We start from the raw sequence: 20,274 nt of genomic DNA, 5'->3' as shown, positions 1-20,274 counted from the left end.
AGAATGCTGACCACTGAAAAAATTAACTAAAATGAGTTGGGTTACATCAGTAATAATTTGATGGTTTTAAGAAAACCATGATTAGTACCTCTTTTTTAGTTATTGTGGTCTTAAGCTTATTTCTTCAACTTAAAAATAACTTAGTCAAAATGCTTTAAATACCTTATAGGCTTAGCTACAGCTTCAACTAATTTAGGACTTATATTGTACCCACAACTCTGGAAATTTTTAATTTTTAAGAGACTTTATGTATGACTTTATCCCATTTCCGATATTATTTTCTGGTCTTAAATGACCTGCAAAATTATATCCAGCATATAGCTTAAAGTAATAAATGCACACCACTGACAATCCAGGGGTATGTTAGAAAATAAGGTATTTTTTTTCTTGCTTACTTCGTGTAAATTAGTTTTAAAGTACTCCACAAGTCCCTACAATAAATTTTATTTACCAAAAGCAAGCTGAGCCATACCAAAAACACAAAAACAAAAACAAAAAACCTCTAATACCATTCCAGTCTCATACAACTACTCTCCTGACATCCTGCCAGACTTCTTATCAGTCTTCCTTTGTTCCATCCACTTTGTTTGGGTCAAAGGGTAATGTACTCTATGGTTTCAGACAGAAAACAACAGGAATATTCTTTTCATTGGTCTAAGACCTACATTAAAATCTTATAATTGAATTCATTAATGTTTAGATGTTTGTTTCAATTTTTGTACAGGAGGGTATCAGAAACAGAAAACAGCGTATTTTAAACTTGGGACAAATGTTAGACCAGAGCTAAAAAAACAACCCGCAAGCTGGGGTTTGTAATAAAATAGGTCTTCAGCAGAGCCATTCACATTTCAACAAGTTCTGAGTTATGCCAATCAGATCCCAAGTACTGTACTTCTTTGAGGAAAACATTTTTAATAGAGGAAGACTAGGTTCTCCTAACTGGCATTTTGGGGACTGATTGATCTGGGAGCCAAATTAGACTATCGTAGTGAATGAAATAGACTCTTTAAATGCAAAAGGAAACTATGGATGACATTTTATTTCAATTTCTAGTTTAAGAATATTTTCCTATGAAAACAGAGAGTGCTCTGTTAATGTTTCTAAGAACTGGGTAAATTGTAGCGTATACATTTTGAGAGATGCTCATCTGATGTCAAGGAAAAGTGCTGGATTTATCAGAGGACCTGGGTTCAAATTCCCATTACCCCTTTGCTGACCCATGTTTGCTTTCTCCCTTCTCTAAGAGCATCTGCTCCATGATCAGCTGTAATATCTACTGTAAGCTTGGGGAAAGAAGAAGGGACTGAGAAGAAAGAGCAGAGACACAAAGAGGAGAGGAATCAGGGCAAACAGGTGTGACAGGTGATCAAATGAGATAATATTCATAAAGTGTGTAACACAGCGCCTGGCACATAGTAGCTGCTATTAAAAGGCTTATTCCCTTTCCACTCTCAGGTGTCCCAGGTCATTTAGATCCAGATTCTATTTGTTTGTAATGTCTGAAACTTCAACTCAAGACCATTCTATGATGTTCCTACCTCTCCTGCACTGCATAGGAAAAGCAATGTGGACAGGAACTCCCTGCCAACCAACATCATGATGTTGATCTTCATTTTTTTCCTTAGATAGAACTTTAAACAAAGCAAATTTCAATCATTTTGAAAAAAAAATGATTAAATTATTCTAACGACATCCAAATTAAAATAAAGTTCTATCAGAAGGAAAAATGCAGGCACAATAGCAACTATCCTCCAGCTCCCATGGTTTTTTAACTTCCAGCTACTGAAGTTGTAATACTTTGCAAGGTATCTTGGGGTATGGGGGCTAGATTTTTTTCTTCTTCCCTATTTAGTCTATCATTGGTTTGTTTGTTTGTTTTTTGAATGATTGGGACAATTAACTCTTTTATGTAGTTTTCATTTATAAGTTGTTGAAATATAGCTCAGGAAAACCAGTCTGATAAAGCCCACTATGATTCAAATGGAGTTACTTGACTATGCCTTTAAACACAAATCACTGTGGCTCTCAGTGATCGGCCAATAATAGGTCCCAGCCCAAGCCTCCCTTGTTTATTGTCTGGGTTTTTAAGGCTCAGAGTGAGTGTAAATAGCAGTTGTTTCTGTTCTGGCTAGAAACGCTGAGATCTTCCCTTCACAGATTGATTCTTTTGTGAAGGAAAAATAGCCCATCTTTTACTTTAATTCTTACCTAATCTTTAAATACTAAACAGGCATTGCCTCAGATAATCTGAGACCTGGAAAAGACCTTATCTTAAAAAGGCCACTACATCTGGGGTCATCTCCAGTCATCTTGACCTATGTCTTGCCACTGGTCTCTGATGACTCTAGAGGAGAGAATGAGACTGATAAATCTGTATACCTCTGCCTCACATAAATCCAATTCACTTGCAAGTTAAGATATCCCCCTCCTGAAGTATCATAGGTTTCCTTTGAGAAAGAAGTACAAACAACTGAAGTTATAGACAGCTAGGTGGCACAGTGTATATAGCACTGGGCTTAGAATCAGGAAGACTCATCTTCTTCATGTCAAATCTGGCCTCAGAGACCTACCAGCTATATGACCCTGGTCAAGCCAGTTTGCCTCAGTTTCCTAATCTGTAAAAAGACCTGGAGAAGGAAATGGCAAACCATTCCAATATCTTTGCCAAGAAAAGCACAAATGGAGTCACAAAGAATTGGACATGACTAAAATGACAACAACAACATTGAAGTTGTTACTGTATACTATGATACATAATACTTAGGAATATTTTCCTTAAAAATGTCAGAACAACTAATAAGCAATGATTTTGTTAATATTGACACAGAATTATTAATCATCTACTTGTGTAGAGTATCATGCAAGGTATTAGGAAGAACTAAAAATAAATAAGTTTTCTGTCATCAGGGAGCTTATGATCTAGTGGGTAAACTATAACAATACAGGAATGAAGATAAAGCAAATGAAAACATGAACAAGGCATAGAATTGCAATAAAAGTATTATGCAAGGTACAATGAAGGAACCAAAATTTCTGACAATAGCCCACTGCAGCATTTGACTTCCGTGTTAATAAGGGTTGACTATGGGATGGTAAGTTTGATGTCTTGTCAAGTTAGGCTAAATGGCATTTTACAAATTCACCTGTCTCCTTTGCAAAGGTATGTGGGAGGACTATGGGGGTAGAGGACTGTGTATATTGTCAGACAGTTGACATGTTGGTTTGCTTTCCTTAACATTTTTTCCATCAGAAATAAAGGTAGCATAAAAACAAAAGTTCTTAATAAAAATAAAGACAAACAAAATTTTTAAAAATGGAATTCTACTCGTTCTTAATTCAGTGTTTGGTGAAATAAATGAGCTGCACTGAAACATTTTCCTCTCAGGTTATGTCTAAATCAAAATCACTGCCTAAAATATTTTATACTTTGCCTGCACCCTCCCCTTAGATCTCGCTCTGTTACTTCCCACTATGCAGAGGTGATCTTGGATTCTTGCTCTGACAGGTCCTATCAAGCCAAAACAGCTTCAAGTTTGTGGGTCTGTCATCTAAGGACTGGCCTAGCTAAATTCAGCCCAGAAAGTTAGCCATCTAGTGATGAATTTTTTTCATTGACTCATACAGACCAACTACTAAAGTAAAGAAGAGGGATGAGTACCAGTGGAGACAATGCCCTCACAGCTGAAATAATGGATCCTTGAAGAGTTTCAAATACACAAGAGAGTATTTCACTAGGAGGATTTAGGCTATGATTTTACTCTATTGCCTGTTTATGTTTTGAAATCCATGTAGTATCTGCCAGCCTACTGGGGCTCATTTCAGAAGCCAGTCCATCATTTCAAAAACAAACAAACAAAAAACAAGTCCTGTGCTTTTCATCTATTCACATGCCCCAGGTTGCATCAAAAATTATAACTGTTTTTGGAGTTGTCTGCAGGAGTTGGTAGGATGTTTGATCCTTGGCCCTCTTACATACCTGCCTGACATGTGAACCATGAAAAATCTGCCTTGAGTTTAGTAAATCCTGATGTGAGAAGATTTCCTGGCTTTTTGAGGACTTGTCAACGATGCCAAAGAACTTAAGGCAACAGCTACCGAGCTTAATTTATACCATTACAGACATGAGCCTGGCTAATGGTTAGTGATGCACTTCTTTGGAAAAAATAATAGAATGAAATATAAACTATTAGGAACAATTTTGGATTTGACAGAATGGTAACACAGGGCCAGATGTTTGAAATAAATGCAGCATCTGTGGATCCCAGAGTAGAGGAGATGAAAAAGCTAAATTTGAAGCCTTACATTCCTTTTAAAGCTGGGATTCATCTTTTGGATGAATACTCAAAGAATTGTAAACAACCTCCACGTTCTGGTAGCCCAGTTATTCTCAAGTAATCTATAGTGTCTCTTACTGTCCCAAATTTCCTCATTTTACCCATAATTTGTCATAGTTTTTGAGGCTGTAAATGTCCATTTATTCTCAGGACTCTTGCTTGGGACTGACAGAGAGGAAACCTCTTGGGCCTGACTTCTCAGATTTCTCAAGCCTGTGCCTTTTCTACTGACTATTTTTTTTATAGTTCAAACCAATAAAAACAAAAATATGAACAAAGACACCGTATAAATTCAACTTAAGAGAAAAGTCTCTAAGAGAAACAAAGTCTAAATTACAGATTAAAAAGAAAAGAAATAAAGTTTATTTTTTTCTTTTTTATTGTGAAAAGAATTGACACACATTTCATTCTACAGAGAACAAGACAGATGATTGTGTAAGAAACTATGAAGTCTGTTATCTACAATTTATATATTAGATTTACCTATGTGGTGACAAATTTGTCCTATCTGTGTTCACTTCTGAACTTTTCTGTTTCCCCCTGTGGATTTTTAAAGAATATTTTACAGTTGCTATTTTCTTTCTTTTTTCTTTTTCTTTTTTTTATTTGTATCTCTCTCACTACTAGTATACTTAGCACCATCCAACCCCCAACAGAAATGCAATTATAGTAATTTTAAATGCACATTTAAATTCCAAGTGGTCTAAGAAAGTTTTTCCAAATGTTGTAGAAGTCTTCTGGGACCTGTTGTCAGAAACAGATACATATGATTTGCAATTAGCCTATTAACTGCTGCATGTCTAAAGTGCTTGAAAAAAAATTTCTTCATAAATCCTTGCCAGTAGGTATGAGGCTTACACGTTTCACAAAAAGAATTAGATAGACTGTATGAATTAAAATAATAGTAACCTTTGTTATAGGCTTTATCCCATACAAAGGGAAGCTCAGGGCTGAAAGGAAATCTCTTGAGGACAAGAATAGGGGGGGCAGAGCAGAGAAGGGAAGGGAGGCTACAACCAAGGATATTTATGGAACTTCAGGTGTGATGACTGCATGCCAAGGCAGGAGAAGTTAGGAGGCATATTAGTGATAGTTCTTTGGAGATGTCACCTTCAGGTTTAGCACTCCCACTTTCAGTATCAGTTCCAGGATATAATATTAACAATAGCTAACATTCATATAGTGTTTGAAGTTTGCAAAATGCTTTACAAATACTATCACATTTTATCCTTACAACTCTAGGAGTTAGGGTTCTATTAGTTTCCCCATTTTACAGAGGAAGAAACTGAGTTTAAGTGACTTGTCCAAGGACACAGTAAGTATCTGAGGCTAAATTTGGGTTAAAGTCTTCAGGGCCAGTATTCTGTCAATTAAGTCGCATAGATCTGAGTTTCCACTATCCCATAGCGGCACAAAACTGAAGCAGTGGTTTGTAGGGAAGACAGAAGCTTGTAGCTCTGGTACATCTGGTTAGTTTCTTATCTCTGACGTCCTAAGCAGGGAGATGCTTAGGGTTGACTAGCAAATAATTGGTGGAAACAAACAAGGAACCTGAAAACCTCCAGAAAAGGGCAATAAAAGCAACAAGTTTGGGGTGCAGAGCAGAGGCAGCCCCAACCCCCCTTAAGTGAGTCTTTAGGTCTCAGAAAGGCCTTTAGGCTCCTGGTTTTGTGGCCTCTCACAGTGAGTGAAAAATATTTCTGTGATCTCATTTACAATGTTTATTTACTAAATTCTTTTTTTCATAGATTATACATAAACAAGCTTAGCTACAACTTTACTGATTAGAAATTCCAGGTGAATAAAGTAATAAAAATGACAATTCTTAATTTGCTTATTCAGTGCTGTACAAATCAAATAACCAAGAATCATTTTACACAGCTAGAAAAATGATAACAAAATTCATCTAGAAGAACAAAAGATCAAGAATATCAAGGAAATCAATGAAAAAAAACATGTGAAGGTAGGAAGCCTAGCAGTACCAGATTTCAAAATATATTACAAAATGGTAATCATGAAAACAATCTGGAACTGGCTAAGAAAAAGAATGATAAGTCAGTGGAATAGATTAGGTACACAGTGCATAGTAGTGAATGACATGAAAACAATCTATAACTGGTTAAGAAAAAGATTGGTAAATCAGTGGTATAGATTAGGCGCATAGTACATAGTAATCTAGTGTTTCAAAAACCAGGATCCAACCTTTGTGGGTCTCATAATTTCACAAAAATTACTGGGAAAACTGGAAAGCTGTTTGGCAGGAACTATGGCATACCACATACCAAAATAAGGTCACTATGGATAAATGACTTAGACATAACAGATGATATCATAAGTAAATTGGAAGAGCATGGGAAAATGTACCTGTTAGATCTATGGATAGTTGGAAGAGTTTATGACCAAAGAAGAGATGATCTTGGGAAGTAAAATGGACAATTTTGATTATGTGAAATTAAAAAGCTTTTACACAAACAAAATCAATGCAGTCAAAATTATAAGGAAAACAGGAAATTGGGGAAAATTTTACAGCAAGTTTTTCTGATCAAGGTCTTATTTCTCAAATATATAAAAAAAAACTGAGTCAAATTTCTAAAAATAAGAGTCATTCCCCAGTTGATAAATGGTCAAAGGATATGAATAGGCAGTTTTCATAAGAAGAAATCAAAGCTTTCCATTTTGTTATTGTTGAGTCCTTTCAGTCACGTCCAACTCTTGGTGGCCTCATTTGGGGTTTTCTTAGCAAAGAATATTAGAGTGCTTTGCCATTTCCTCCTCCAGCTAATTTTACAGATGAAGAAACTGAGGCAAACAGGGCTAAGTGTCTTGCCTAGGGTCACATACCTGGCATATGTCTAAGGCTGATTTAATTCATGAAGGTGGGTCTACCCAATATACCCAATTGTACAATAATATAATAGTTGTCAAAGTACTAATTAGATAATGGCAAAAGAGGTTTGTTCCAGGGCACCCATATGACTAGGGCTTTTGTTTTTCTCACCTGATTCTCACTTTTTACCTCATAGTTATCCAGTGATGTGATTTGTAACTGCCCCTGCGCAGTCACTCTCAAGAAATTGCATTAGTGTGTCTTTCTTAGGGCTATCTTCCCAACTCCTTGCTCCTTCCCTCAGTCTCCTTGAGGGTGAAGGTTGGATGCTTCCAGGGATCAGTACTCCCACAGCCAAAAGTCCTCTGGATCATGACTACTACCACAATCCTTATCTGCACCACTCCTCCAAATGAATTTGCTTCAAGTGAAGGTTGGGTATTTAGCTAGATATGCCTCCAATATCTGCATTTGTAAGAGTTTAAAAAGCACTTTGCATACACTATCTCCTTTGATCCTCACAGTATATGAAGTTGGTAGTACCAGCATTTTTATTCCCTTTTTACAGATGAGAAAACTGAGGCACCAAGAGGTTTTTATATATATAAGAATATATACATCTATAAAGAATTGTATATCATATCATATCTTATATCATATCATATTATATTACATCATATTATATCATGTTATATCTTATTATGTTGTTATATTATGTTATATTATGTTATGTTATATCATATATCATATCATAATTATATATACATCTATAATAGAATTGGGAGTTAGAGTCACTTGTAAGCTCAACGGTGTGATATAGCAGTTCCACCCAAAAAAACTATTATAATCTTAGGGTATACTAAGAAAGGCATAGGATCTAAGATTTAAGTGAATGATATTGTCAATCTGTTCTGCGCTAGTCATGCCACATCTAAAATGTGATGCTTAATTCAGAGCCCCACTTTTAAGGGAAAACGTTGATGAGCTATCGTATATCCAAAAGATAGTCAATAGGATGGTGAAAGACCTCAAGGTCATACTATATTAGGTACTTTGAAGGAACCAGGCACTTTGCCGAGAGAAGATCTGGCTAGGCAGGGGCGCTACAGTTGTTTTCAGATATGTGAAGAAATGTCACATGGAACAAGGATATATACATATTAATATATACACACATATCTATATCTATGTCTATGTCTATATCTATGTATCTATCTATCTGGTGTATATGTCAACAGAGAGAAGAATCAATAGCAAAAGGTGGATGTTTCAAAGAGGCAATTTTAGGTCTGGTTTACAAAAATCTTTCCAACAGTTGGAACTATTCCAAGGTAGAATGGACTGCCTCACAAGTTAATGGCATCATTCACACTAGGGGCCTTCAATCAAAATCTTGTTATGCTGTGGAGGGAATTTTTGGTCAGATATGAATAGTATAAAATGGCCTCTGAAGCTAGATCTGAGAATCTATGATTTTATGTTTTTCTTAGATTTACCATATTTAAATAGTGATATAAATCTAAATTTTCTGACTTAAAACCACTAAATGGTAGCTACTTTCTCATGTGGGAATGAGTCTACAAATGCTATGAATTCACACATTCCCAGAAAATTTCAAGTTACTTAGCAACAAGTAATCATTTTGAATGAACTTTCAAAGTGATAAATTCTGCATCTATAAGCTTACACATCTATAAGCTTACACAAGGACATTTGCAAAGGGTACTTTGAAAACCCAGTGAGCTTCGTATGTCACCTACACTCAAAGTTAGAATGGATCTTACATGCCAAGTATTGATTTCGATGAAGTCTATAGAATAACATTCTAGAAAATAAATGGAAGCTCTCAATGAGCAAGCTTTGTTTTTTATTTAATACCCTCTAGTATTTGCACGCCTTGTGGTATATGTTGTTGATGCTCTGGGAATCAAGTTACTTTGTTATGTAGTTGGATGTGCCAGAAAAAGTAAATGAATAAGAATTTCAGAAATTAGAAAGTTAGAGGCACGGACATTCACAACCTCTCATGGAACAATATTTCTATTTGTTTCCACTTAACAAAGGCAAATTAATAATACCTAGCATTTATATAGTGCTGTAAGGTTTTGCAAATCACTTTACAGATATTACCTCATTTGATTCCCACCACAACCCTGTAGGTGTCATCATTGTCCCTATTTTTCAGATGAGGAAACTGAGGCAGAGCTCAAGGGACTTGTCAGGTCACACAGTTAGTTTGAGGCTGGATTTGAAATCAGGTGTTCTGGCCCTATGTACAACCCTCCATCCACCTGTGCCACCTAGCTCCCTCAAGTTAAAACTGCTGAGGTTATTTTACCCAGAGTTATATAGGACTAAATATGACCTCACTTATGATATGATCCATTTTACTGGGGAGTGTTATTTACACATTACAATTATTAGTATTGAAAAACAAAATGAGCTCCTTTCCCCTCTTCCACTCCAAATTACGCACTGCCTTGTGACAAAGAAAGGGAATTAAGCAACAACATCCAAAACATTGATCTCATGTGATACGTGTATGTATGGCTGTATATGTGTGTATACATAAACCCATGCACATATATACACACATATGTATGTATGTATGTATATCTGTCCTAGTAGAATTTTATGTTATATACATATATCTGTCTTAGTAGTCTTTTATCTCTTTTACTAGAAGAAAAATATTCATTTTTTTCCTCAAGGACCTTATCTAATCAATTAGTTCTGCAGCACTGGGCAAGTCACTTGCTATCTTTTAGCCTCAGTTTCCTAATTTGTAAAATGGGAATAATAAATGCAACTAGCAATAGGGTTGTTGTATCATGTAAGATAGGATATGTAAAGGACTCTGCAAGTCTTAAAGTTCTATATAAATGTTAGTTATGATTATTATTATCTATTAATTTATATTTTTATTGTTCTTTTGATTCTGCTTATTCCAGTTTGTAGGAGTTTATCTAAATCTTCCCATGTTTCTCTGAATTTCTTATATCCCCATACCCATAATTTCTTTCTAGATAATCATATTTTATTTCTATTCACACAGAAGACCTTTTAAAATATCTTTTTCCAATAGAAGGATACTCACATTCTTTTCCAATTATTTGGGTGCTGTTGTGAATATTTTGGAATATGTTGGACCTTTTTTTTTGTTTCCTCGGGATATATGCCCAGTAATGGGATCATTGAACTAAAGCGTATAGATAGTATTTTCCTATGTAAGTACAAATGTAAGCCAGAATCATTGGTTTAATTCACAGGTCCACCAACCATGTATTAACATGCTTGTCTTATCACAACTTTTCCAACATTGATTATTTCTGTTTTTCCTTTTGTCATCTTTTCCAATTCATAGCGTATGAGAAAAAAATCCAAATTATTTTAATTTGCATTTCTCTTACTATTTGTTTTCTCATTATTGTTTATAGTTTGGATTTCTTCTTTTGAAAATTTTTCATTATACTTTATTGATTATTTCTTGGGGAATTGCTATTCATTTGATGTTTTTGTGACAAATCTCTATATATTTTGAAAATCAGACTTTTTTCAGTGATATTTGATGCACATATATTTTCCACTCTGTAATTTCTCTTCTTAGTCTATCTTCAATAATTTCCATTGTGACAAAGCTTTAAAAAAAATTTTACATAACCAAAATTGTCTGTTATCTTTTATGTTCCTCTCTATTGCTTATTTGATTAAGAACTCTCTCCTTAGTGATAGTAGTGAAAGACACCTAATTTCAAGCTGTTCTAATATTTTTTTGATTTTTGTTATTTGGTAGTTCAGTTGTGTCCTACTGTTCATGACCCTATGGACCAAGTATATCAGGCCTTTCTATCCTCCACTATCTCCTGAAGTCTGTCAAAGCTCATGCTCTTTCTTCCACTATCTCTCTATCTCATCCTCTGTTGTCCCCTTTTTCTTGCCTCCAATCTTTCCCAACATCAATGCATTTAAATTCAGTCATATCCATTTTTTTAATTATTATTGTGGTATATGGTATGTGATGTTAATCTACAATGAATTTTTATCTAATTGTTTTCTATTTTTCATAGCTGTTTTTTTTCCCAAAAGAAGGTATTCTTCACCTAGTAAATTTATATTCTTGAGTTTATCGAATACTAGGCTACTGTTTTTTTATTGCTTTTTTTCCTTGCCTAATGAATCTGTTGTGCTGTTCTAGGCTTCCGATTTTTTAATCACTAGCAAAATTTTTGATGACTTCTGTTTTACAGAACAATTTGAGGTCTAATAACACTATGTCTACTTCGTTGGTATTTTCATCATTATTTCTTGGAGATTCTAGACTTGTTTTTTTTCTTTCCAAATGAATTTTGTAATTTATTGGTATAGCCCTGTCTACTAATTAAATTAGGTAGTAACATTATTCTATGAGTAGTAGCTATCTCTCCAATCTGTCAGTAATATATGTAAAGAGTGTTTTGAGTTGTATTTACATAAATCTTGTTAAGAGTTGATAGGTAACTCCCAAATATTTTATGCATTTTGTTATTATTTTGAATGGAATCACCATCATTTCTTCCTTTCTGTGTTAGCATTATAGAGAAATGCTGATTTTTTTGTGAAATTGTTTTGTATTCTGCTACCTTATTGTAGCTATTAATAATTTCAATTTGTTTTGGGCTGATTCCCTGTGTGTGTTTTTTAATGTATCATTAGCAATTTGAAAACAGGGATAATTTTATCTCCTCTTTGCTGACTCCCATGGGTTTAATTTTTTCTTTTTGTTTTGATAATAAGCATTTCTGAATTAATTCAAATAATAGTGGGGAAGAGTTAAAATCCTTGCTTTATCTAGTTTGTATTGGGAAAGATTCTATTGTTACTTCATTGCAAGCAATCTTAGCTCTTAATGTCACAGGAAGACCCTTTCAGGCCGATGCTTTTTAAGGTTCTTAATATAAAAGTGCTGTATTTTTCAAAAGCTTCTCTGAATCTATTGAAATAATCATGGGTTTTTAATTTTTTTGTTGTTTATATGACTAATTTTGTTAAATGTTTTCCTAATGCATCCATGATTAGTATTCAAATTGATCAGAGTCAGTTAATTTCTGGATAACTTAGTATTGTCTTTTATCAATGATTTTGTTCATTTTTAATTAACATCCATTAAAAATGATTTCACTGTTTTGCTTCTCCCTGGTTTGTGTGTTAGTACCATATTTACTCATAAAGTTTTGTGGAATGCCATCTGTCCTTAATTTTAAGACAATTTTTGTAGCATTGCTAGTAATTGTGTTTTAAATATTTTGTAGGATTTATTTATAAATTCTTATGTCGAGGAGGTTAGTTTTCCTTGGTAGTTAATTTTTGGATAACCAGATGTACTTTTCTTGATATATTTAAGATCCTTATTTCTTGTTTTGTTAGTTCATGGATTTTACATTTTTGTAGCTTCACATCAACTTATTTTGAATTATGTTTTTCTGTCATATAATTTTATATTATTGTTTCTGATAATTCTTTTTGTTCCTTATGATGTGAATTCAACTTGCTCTTTGGTAATTTGTCTTTCCTCTTGATTTTTATTGGTCTGGCCATTTAACGGCTTATTGATCTTGTTAGTCTTCTTTAAAAAAATCTTTTAATTTTATTTGTAATTTTTAAAGTTTTAAAAATTAAGTGTATAGTTCTCTAATTTTAAATATATCTTCTTTGTGTTGGTTTTAGGGTTACTAATTTGCTTATTTTAGATATTTTTCACTGCATGTTTAGTTCATTGATTCTCTATTTTTCTTTCTATTTTATTGTTATACTTTCATGGATGTGCATATTCTTATGGTGATTATTTTAGCTCTATCTGAAATTTTGATATGTTTTCTCACTGTTGTCATTAGTCTTACCATAATTATTTTTTTTGACTTGCTGATTATTCAGAATTTAATTACTTAGCTACCATTTTGGTTTATATATTTTTTTTGCTTATATTTCCTTTTGTTCATTACTATTTTTATTGCTATGTGCCACAAGGGATGAATTTACTTTGTTTTTTTTACTTTTTACACTTATTTATTATTCCTTTCTGCCCTAGTACATGATTAATGTTTGTTATAGTGCCAATGCTAAAAAAGCATAATTTTCCTTTCTTGTTATAATTTAGAAACTAAATAATATTTTTTTCGAGAAATTCATTAACCCCTATACTTTCCATCTTGTTTATCCCTTTGTTGGAATTACCTACCTCTGGGAGGAGAATATGTTATGCTATTATTATTGTATTGTGATCAATATCTTTTAATAATTAACCTAGTTTTACTTTTAAAAACTTTCTGTACAGGCTGTCCCCAATGCTTGCTACCCCCTCAACTTTGCCTCCCAGAAGCCTTAGATTCCTTCAAAACTTAGCACCAGAACCACATTCTACATGAAGTCTTTACTGATCTCCCTGCCCCTCTGTTACCCCCAAGCTTATAGGTCTTTATTTCCCCCAATTGCTTCATGTGGATGTATACATATCTATATTATATGCATTTTATATAGAGATATGTTATTTTCCTTGTTAGAATATAAACTCCTTGAGGAAAGGGACTTTCTTTTTTGCTTTGTATCCCAGGAGCTTAGTACCATGCCCTAGCACAGTGCTAAGCACATTGTAAATTCTTGGTAAATGCTTGTCAATTTTTTCATTTATTCTGCTCCTTTATTCTTGCTCCATATGTGTCTTATATGTTTTAAAGGTGTTTCTTGTACATAGTTACTGTTGGGCATATTTTATTGATTCCTTTATTTTTACATTTATGCTTTATTTTTATTAGAGAATTTAACTCATTCACATTTAGATTTCTAATTCTTAGGTTTTTGTTTTCTTTCATTAAATGCATGTACATATGTATATGTATATGTCTATATCTCAATATTTTTCCTCATATTTTAAGTAAGTGCTTAGTCTGTTGTTCATATTACTTATACTAATATCAACCTGATCTCCTTCTTATAGGTTTTTTTCTCTCTTCCATTACCATGCCTAATCCCAAGCTCCTTGAGTTCCTTTCAAGTATCATACTCATACAATAATGATATGCCTAAATCTCCACTCCCCATCCCATTACATATATATATATATATATACATATATATATATACATACATACATATATGGATACACATATGCATATGTGTGTGGGTGTGTACACACACACATGCACGCACATACTCACACACACACACACACACACACACACACACACACATATATATATATATATATATATTCACATATATAAATTTGTAATGCCCATTTAAAAAAATCATTCTACCTTTCTTACTCCTTTCCCATTCTAGGATACTCTAGAATCATTTTGCAGGCTGTAGATTCTCAAAAAAGGCAGAGAGCTACAATGGAAAATATCTTCTAATCATAATGTGAGGTTGAAGTGGAATGGAGGAAAATTCATTTTTTTTAGCTTTTTCTTCATTGCCTATCCATTTTGATGTCATGCTATCCTACCCTGAAATCCACAACTTCTTGTTCAACCTTCTCTGGAACTGTGTTTCCCTGAAGTCGTAACCATTTCTCTGCCCTCAATAGGAGTTAGTATTGAGAGAATCATGAGCCCATCTCACAGATGTTGGTCTCCTAAAGTGACAGCCTCTCCAAATAGAGTTCATTGCAAGACCCCTATCTCATTCCTATTTTTTTCAGATAAAAAAAAAAAAACAACTGAGGCCTAAAGAGGTTAAATGACTTAAAAGGTTACACAGGCATATTTTTTTTTGGTTAAATGATTACATTTCTGTTTGGAAACTTGATTTGCTGTTTTAGTTTCCCATCACTGAAAGTGATTTGACAGCCTTAGTTCAGCATTAAAGAAATGTTAGGCATTGCCAGGTAAGATGGAGATATTTATTTAAGGGTTCCTCTTTGAAATAATGCTAAGTCTTTTAAAAACTGATCTTGAAAGAAACTTAGGCTTAATTCTTTTAAGGTGAAGGTGATGGGAACAGAATCAAATCTTCCTCTCCTTTTGTATTCAGGCCTATATTTCACAGAAAGGTAATACAGAGGTTTGCCTCCAGTGGGAAAGAATGTGGTCTTTCATCCTCCTTGTCTTCTAGGACTTATCTTACCCTAGAACAGCTCGGTTATCAAACTTCTCATTCTTTCTCTGTCTCTGTCTCTCTGTCTCTCTTCTGTCTGAGCAATCTGGGTTCTCCTCAGCTTCCCTAAGCATTATCTAATCAATCTTATATTTTATCTAAAAATATAAGAATTGCCTCTAAGAATCATATTTTACCTAAATTTAATGCTATTTCAGGTTATGGCTAATTATATTTTCTTTTCTTTCTTTCTTTCTTTCTTTTTTTCTTTCTTTCTTTCTTTCTTTTTCTTTCTTTCTTTCTTTCTTTCTTTCTTTCTTTCTTTCTTTCTTTCTTTCTTTCTTTCTTTCTTTCAGAGGCTTCTTATTTTTATTATTAGGATCCGAGTTACTTGAGAGGGATGAAATGAGAGGACTGGGTGGCTCCAATACCTGGCCTGCCATGTTTCACAGGCTTGTAGGTGATAGAGAATTCGCCCAGGTAGCGGCCAATCATCTCTGGCTTAATTTCTACCTGATTGAAGGTGTTGCCATTATAGGCGCCCACCATACTTCCCACCATCTCTGGCAGAATGATCATGTGGCCAAGGTGTGTCTTTACAACCTTGGGTTTTTCCATGGGGGGTGCCTCCTTCTTGGCCTTCCTCAGGCACTTCAGGAGGGAATGCTGTTTGCGCTGTAGACCCCTGTTGAGTCGCCGCCACTGTCGAGCACCGTACGACTGCATGAGCTGTTCATAGGACATGTCCAGCAGCTGATCCAGGGCCATGTCATGGTAGGCAAACTTCTGGAAGGTTCGCTTGTTTTTCTGCTCCACTTCCACCATCTTGTCTGCTGTCAGGAAAAAAAAAAGGCTAATTATATTTTCATACCTATTCTTGCTACCTCTCCCCTTACCCCTTATCTGATGTACTGATAATGTATAGGAAAAGGCATCCCCACTCTAAGGCAGTATGGCACAGTGTTAATCATGATCTACTTTTGGATTCCTAGTTCTCTGACTCATTATTTGTACGTTCTCGGGCAAATAGTCACTCAACCTCGGTGGGCCTCAATTTTAGCTTTAAAATGAGGGTGTGGGACTGGATGATATTGAAAGTCTGTTCCAGCTTTAAACTATTACATTATATGATTTCTTCTTCTGGGAATGAAATTTTAGAAAAATAAGTGCCTCACTGGAGGGCACTATCACCTTTGTGATGCTCTTCTCAAAGGAGATATTACTACATTTATTTAAATATTGATAACATGATTTATGCACAGATGCATATATGATACTGGGACCCTTGGTATGTAAAATACAACATAACCATATATATATATATGGAGCATTCAGATTTCCTCAAAACAACTCTTTGAGGCAAATGATGAAAGTATCATTATTCCTATTTTACAGATGAGGAAATTAGGCTCCAGAGAGGTTAAATGATTGACCCAAGGTCACATAGGTAGCAGAAGTCTGCAGGAGACTCTGTGTCTTCTGATTTCAAGTCCAGTGTTCCTTCTATTATACTGTACTGCTGATGCAAAAACCTGACAACCCAGCTATGTTTATAGTGTGTATGATAATTTTTAGTGTGTGGGATTGTCGCCGGCAACCAGATAGCACACCGAATGGAGAGGCGTGAAATAAGACATGAGGTGGGACCAGGCGGAGCAGAAAATTGACTCAGTTTATTTTTCTGAGGGTACAGGATATATATAGAAAATCCATCCTAACTTCAAAGAGTCCTCCCCATGAGACACTCCCTGAAACATCTGCCAAGGATGTGATAACATACATTTCTTCCTTATCAGAGTTCCTAGATAGAGTTGTAAATTCCAAGGCTTTTTCCTGGCAACTGTATAGAGGAGTGAATATGTAAATCTAAGGTTCAAAGAGTGAGAAGGAATGTCTCAGGAACCTCCTAACAGGGAGAGATTGGAGAGCCATACCTCTTAATCACTGAGCCCTTTTGGGTAAAAGCCTGGGCAGAGGTCAAACTCTGCCCTGGATCTTAAACCCATATCAGACTCCTAAGATCGGCCCTCAACATAGGATAATCTACAGAATCAGGTGGTGGTTTGAGCATGGGCATGCTCTGAACTTCCTGACAATCAGTCCTTTCATGGATTCTAAAAGTAGCCATCAGCTAGAAGTGACTTTTCATTTCCTTCTTACCTAGGCCTTAATGGACCTAGGATTTTCAGAGGTAAAAGATCCCTTATCTAGTCATCAAACTCGCCATCCAGGCCCTTTGGCTAAATATTTGCTTCTGCCAAAACCACAGCTGTACAACCATCTTCTGATTTGAAATCCACTGCTGAACTTGAATTCCTTCCATCTGCCTGGGGACAGAGAGAAACAGATTGTTTTGGCAAAGGTTTGATAAACATAGTTGGTACCACTGAGTTAAAAACTTCTAAGTTTGTGTTGGCTGTGCAGCAACTGTTTTTTATCACCCTAATTTATTCAGCATCCAAAGAGCAAGGGCTGGTCCTGGTTATTGCAGTTCTAGGATAGCTGAGTCTGAACTTTGGAGAACAGCAGGCTCTAGGCTGCCCCTAGAATGGTCCAGCATCTAGATGTGTCACATAGAAGAACGTCCCTTGATTGAGTTGCTGACTAAAATTAACAGAGAAACCAAAGGACTTCTAATGAGCTGGAGTATGAACTGGTATCTAGTTAGAGTAACTGTAGCTCACACTTTGCATATTTAATAAGGCATGTATAGAGTTGACCCTATTACACATAGATTATCTCATTACTTAGTTGTGATTTGTGTTTTTTGGGACCTAAGAGAAGGTATATTGGCCCAAACTGCCTGCCTACATTACACAATGCAGAATGCTAGAAGGGATCACAACTCATTCAGCCTTGCCAGTCATTTACATCTCATAAAAGGAAGTTATTAGATCCTTTCTTGAGAACAGGATTTTATAGACTATACTTAGAACCAGAAAGACCCTTAGCAAGCTAGCACCAGCCTGCTTCTCTAGGCTTATCATAATCCCTTCCATGAACTTTCTAGTTTTGTTTTGTTGTTTTGTTGTTATTCTTCAATCCATCAATCACTCAAAAAAGCCTTTATTAAGTTCCTACTATGTACTGGATACAACAGTGTATCTCTCATCTCTGTGCATTTCTGTTGTCTGCTTCCCATGTCTAGAATGTACGCCTTCTTCACCCTTGCCTCTTAGAATCTTAATTTCCTTAAATTTCAGCTCAAATGCTATTCCTTTTATAGAACACCTTTCCTGGACTACTTTCCTAATTGCTATTAAGTACCAGCTGCAATATGTATACATACATTACCAGCTACAATATATATGTATATATGTATATATGTGTGTGTATATATACACACACACACACACACACACACACACATACATACACACGTATACATATATATACACATTGCAGCTGGCACTTAATATATACACATATGTGTATATGTATGTATATGGGGATTTACATATATATATCAGTATATACATGTATATGTATGCATATGTGTATTTATATATGTATATGTCAGTATATATTTCAGTATTTGTATATGTATATGTTGTTATATCTGTATATATACATATAACATATGTATATACATACACACACTATTATACATACTGTATATATAGTATATATACTATATGTGTTATATATGTATGTGTATTGTGGTATATATGTTATACATGTATGCACACCATTATATTGAAATGTGTTGTACATACATATGTCACACACATGTGTGTATATATGATTAGATATGTATAATATATAACAATATATGTATGTATACATACATATACATTTATAAATATGTATATGTATATACACATATGTAACAGTATATATTATATGTATATACACACATCTGTATAACAATATATATTTATGTGAGACTGGGGTTGATTTGTTTATTAAATGACATCAGCCCCTTCCCCTAGAGGAAAAAGAAAGACAAGTAGAAGTAGCTAGAATGACTGATGAATATCCTTGAGGATAACCCATGTTTCCAAATTGTCAGCTCCTGATCTAGTCTCTCCCCATGAATGGAATATGTAAAGGTGTCTGGGTTATAGTCCCCCTAGGCTAAATCATCTAAGTCCCCTTTCTCTACTTCAATAGAAATCCTGGTCTCCTAAAATCTGTAAAGCATATAGAACCTGTTGGTTGCTTGAGACTAAAAATTGACTGGGATTCAGCTCAGTTGAATGGTTTCAGTTCTTCAATGAGAACAAAACATGTCAGCATGTCAGTGAGAAGGGGCATAGAATTCTTGTCTTTATCTTTGATGTATGAAAATATCCTCTTTTTTTGCATGTTATTTAATAAACCATGTAATCAGCTTAAGGCAGATGTAATTCTATTCCTTGGCATCCCTGAATCCGGCTAACACAGAGGTGATGAGGAACAAAAAGCAGTTTGTGCTAGTTGTGATCATGTGTGAACATTACAGGATAAAGATTCTGGAAACCCTCCTAAGTTTTGTATTTAGCTGTAGTGCTTTGGCCCTTAGCTTGGTAGCTAAATATTTTTTGTATATGACCCTGCCTGATTTTCAATGGTGTCATGTCCTCTGGCTGTTTTGCATCCTAATGTGCTAAGCACAGATTATTGCAATCTTTTTTGCTTACATATTGATTTAATACTTTCTGTGAAACATAAAATTGTCTTGCTATAAGTTTAACAGGTTCCTTTTCTTACAATTTTGCAAAAAGTTGTACCTTCTATCTCCCTACCCCACCTACTCCCATAAAATCATAATGGTTTCTGTCAAAATCATTTCTAGGATATTTCTGAGTATCTGTGCTGAGCAGACTTCTCATTCTGAGTTAACCATCACCTGTCAGGGCATATCTGACTATATGTCACCTGTAGGCTAATTCTGAGAACCAGAAAAGCATACATTTCTGCAGCTCTCTCTATGCCCTCATAATAGAAGCCTGTCTCAAAAGCTGCTGAGAGTCTTAAACATGTGCTAAGGCCAAGTTGCCCCAACAACCAATTATGAATGTGGAAAATGGTCTCGGTTTGTGTGTAGGCCAACACTGATAA

General features: G+C 34.9%; 1 pseudogene; it reads right to left on the bottom strand.

Annotated features, from left to right (window-relative positions):
• Positions 1-15,594: 15,594 nt before the first annotated feature.
• Positions 15,595-16,058, bottom strand: LOC110207785 (small ribosomal subunit protein uS19 pseudogene; annotated as a pseudogene).
• Positions 16,059-20,274: the final 4,216 nt, after the last annotated feature.

The sequence above is a fragment of the Phascolarctos cinereus genome, unplaced genomic scaffold, assembly GCF_003287225.1.
Source record: "Phascolarctos cinereus isolate Bilbo 61053 unplaced genomic scaffold, phaCin_HiC Scaffold_4;HRSCAF=312, whole genome shotgun sequence".
Taxonomy (NCBI): Eukaryota; Metazoa; Chordata; class Mammalia; order Diprotodontia; family Phascolarctidae; genus Phascolarctos; species Phascolarctos cinereus.
Note: the sequence above shows the minus strand (reverse complement) of the source record. Positions and strands in the feature narration are given on the sequence as shown.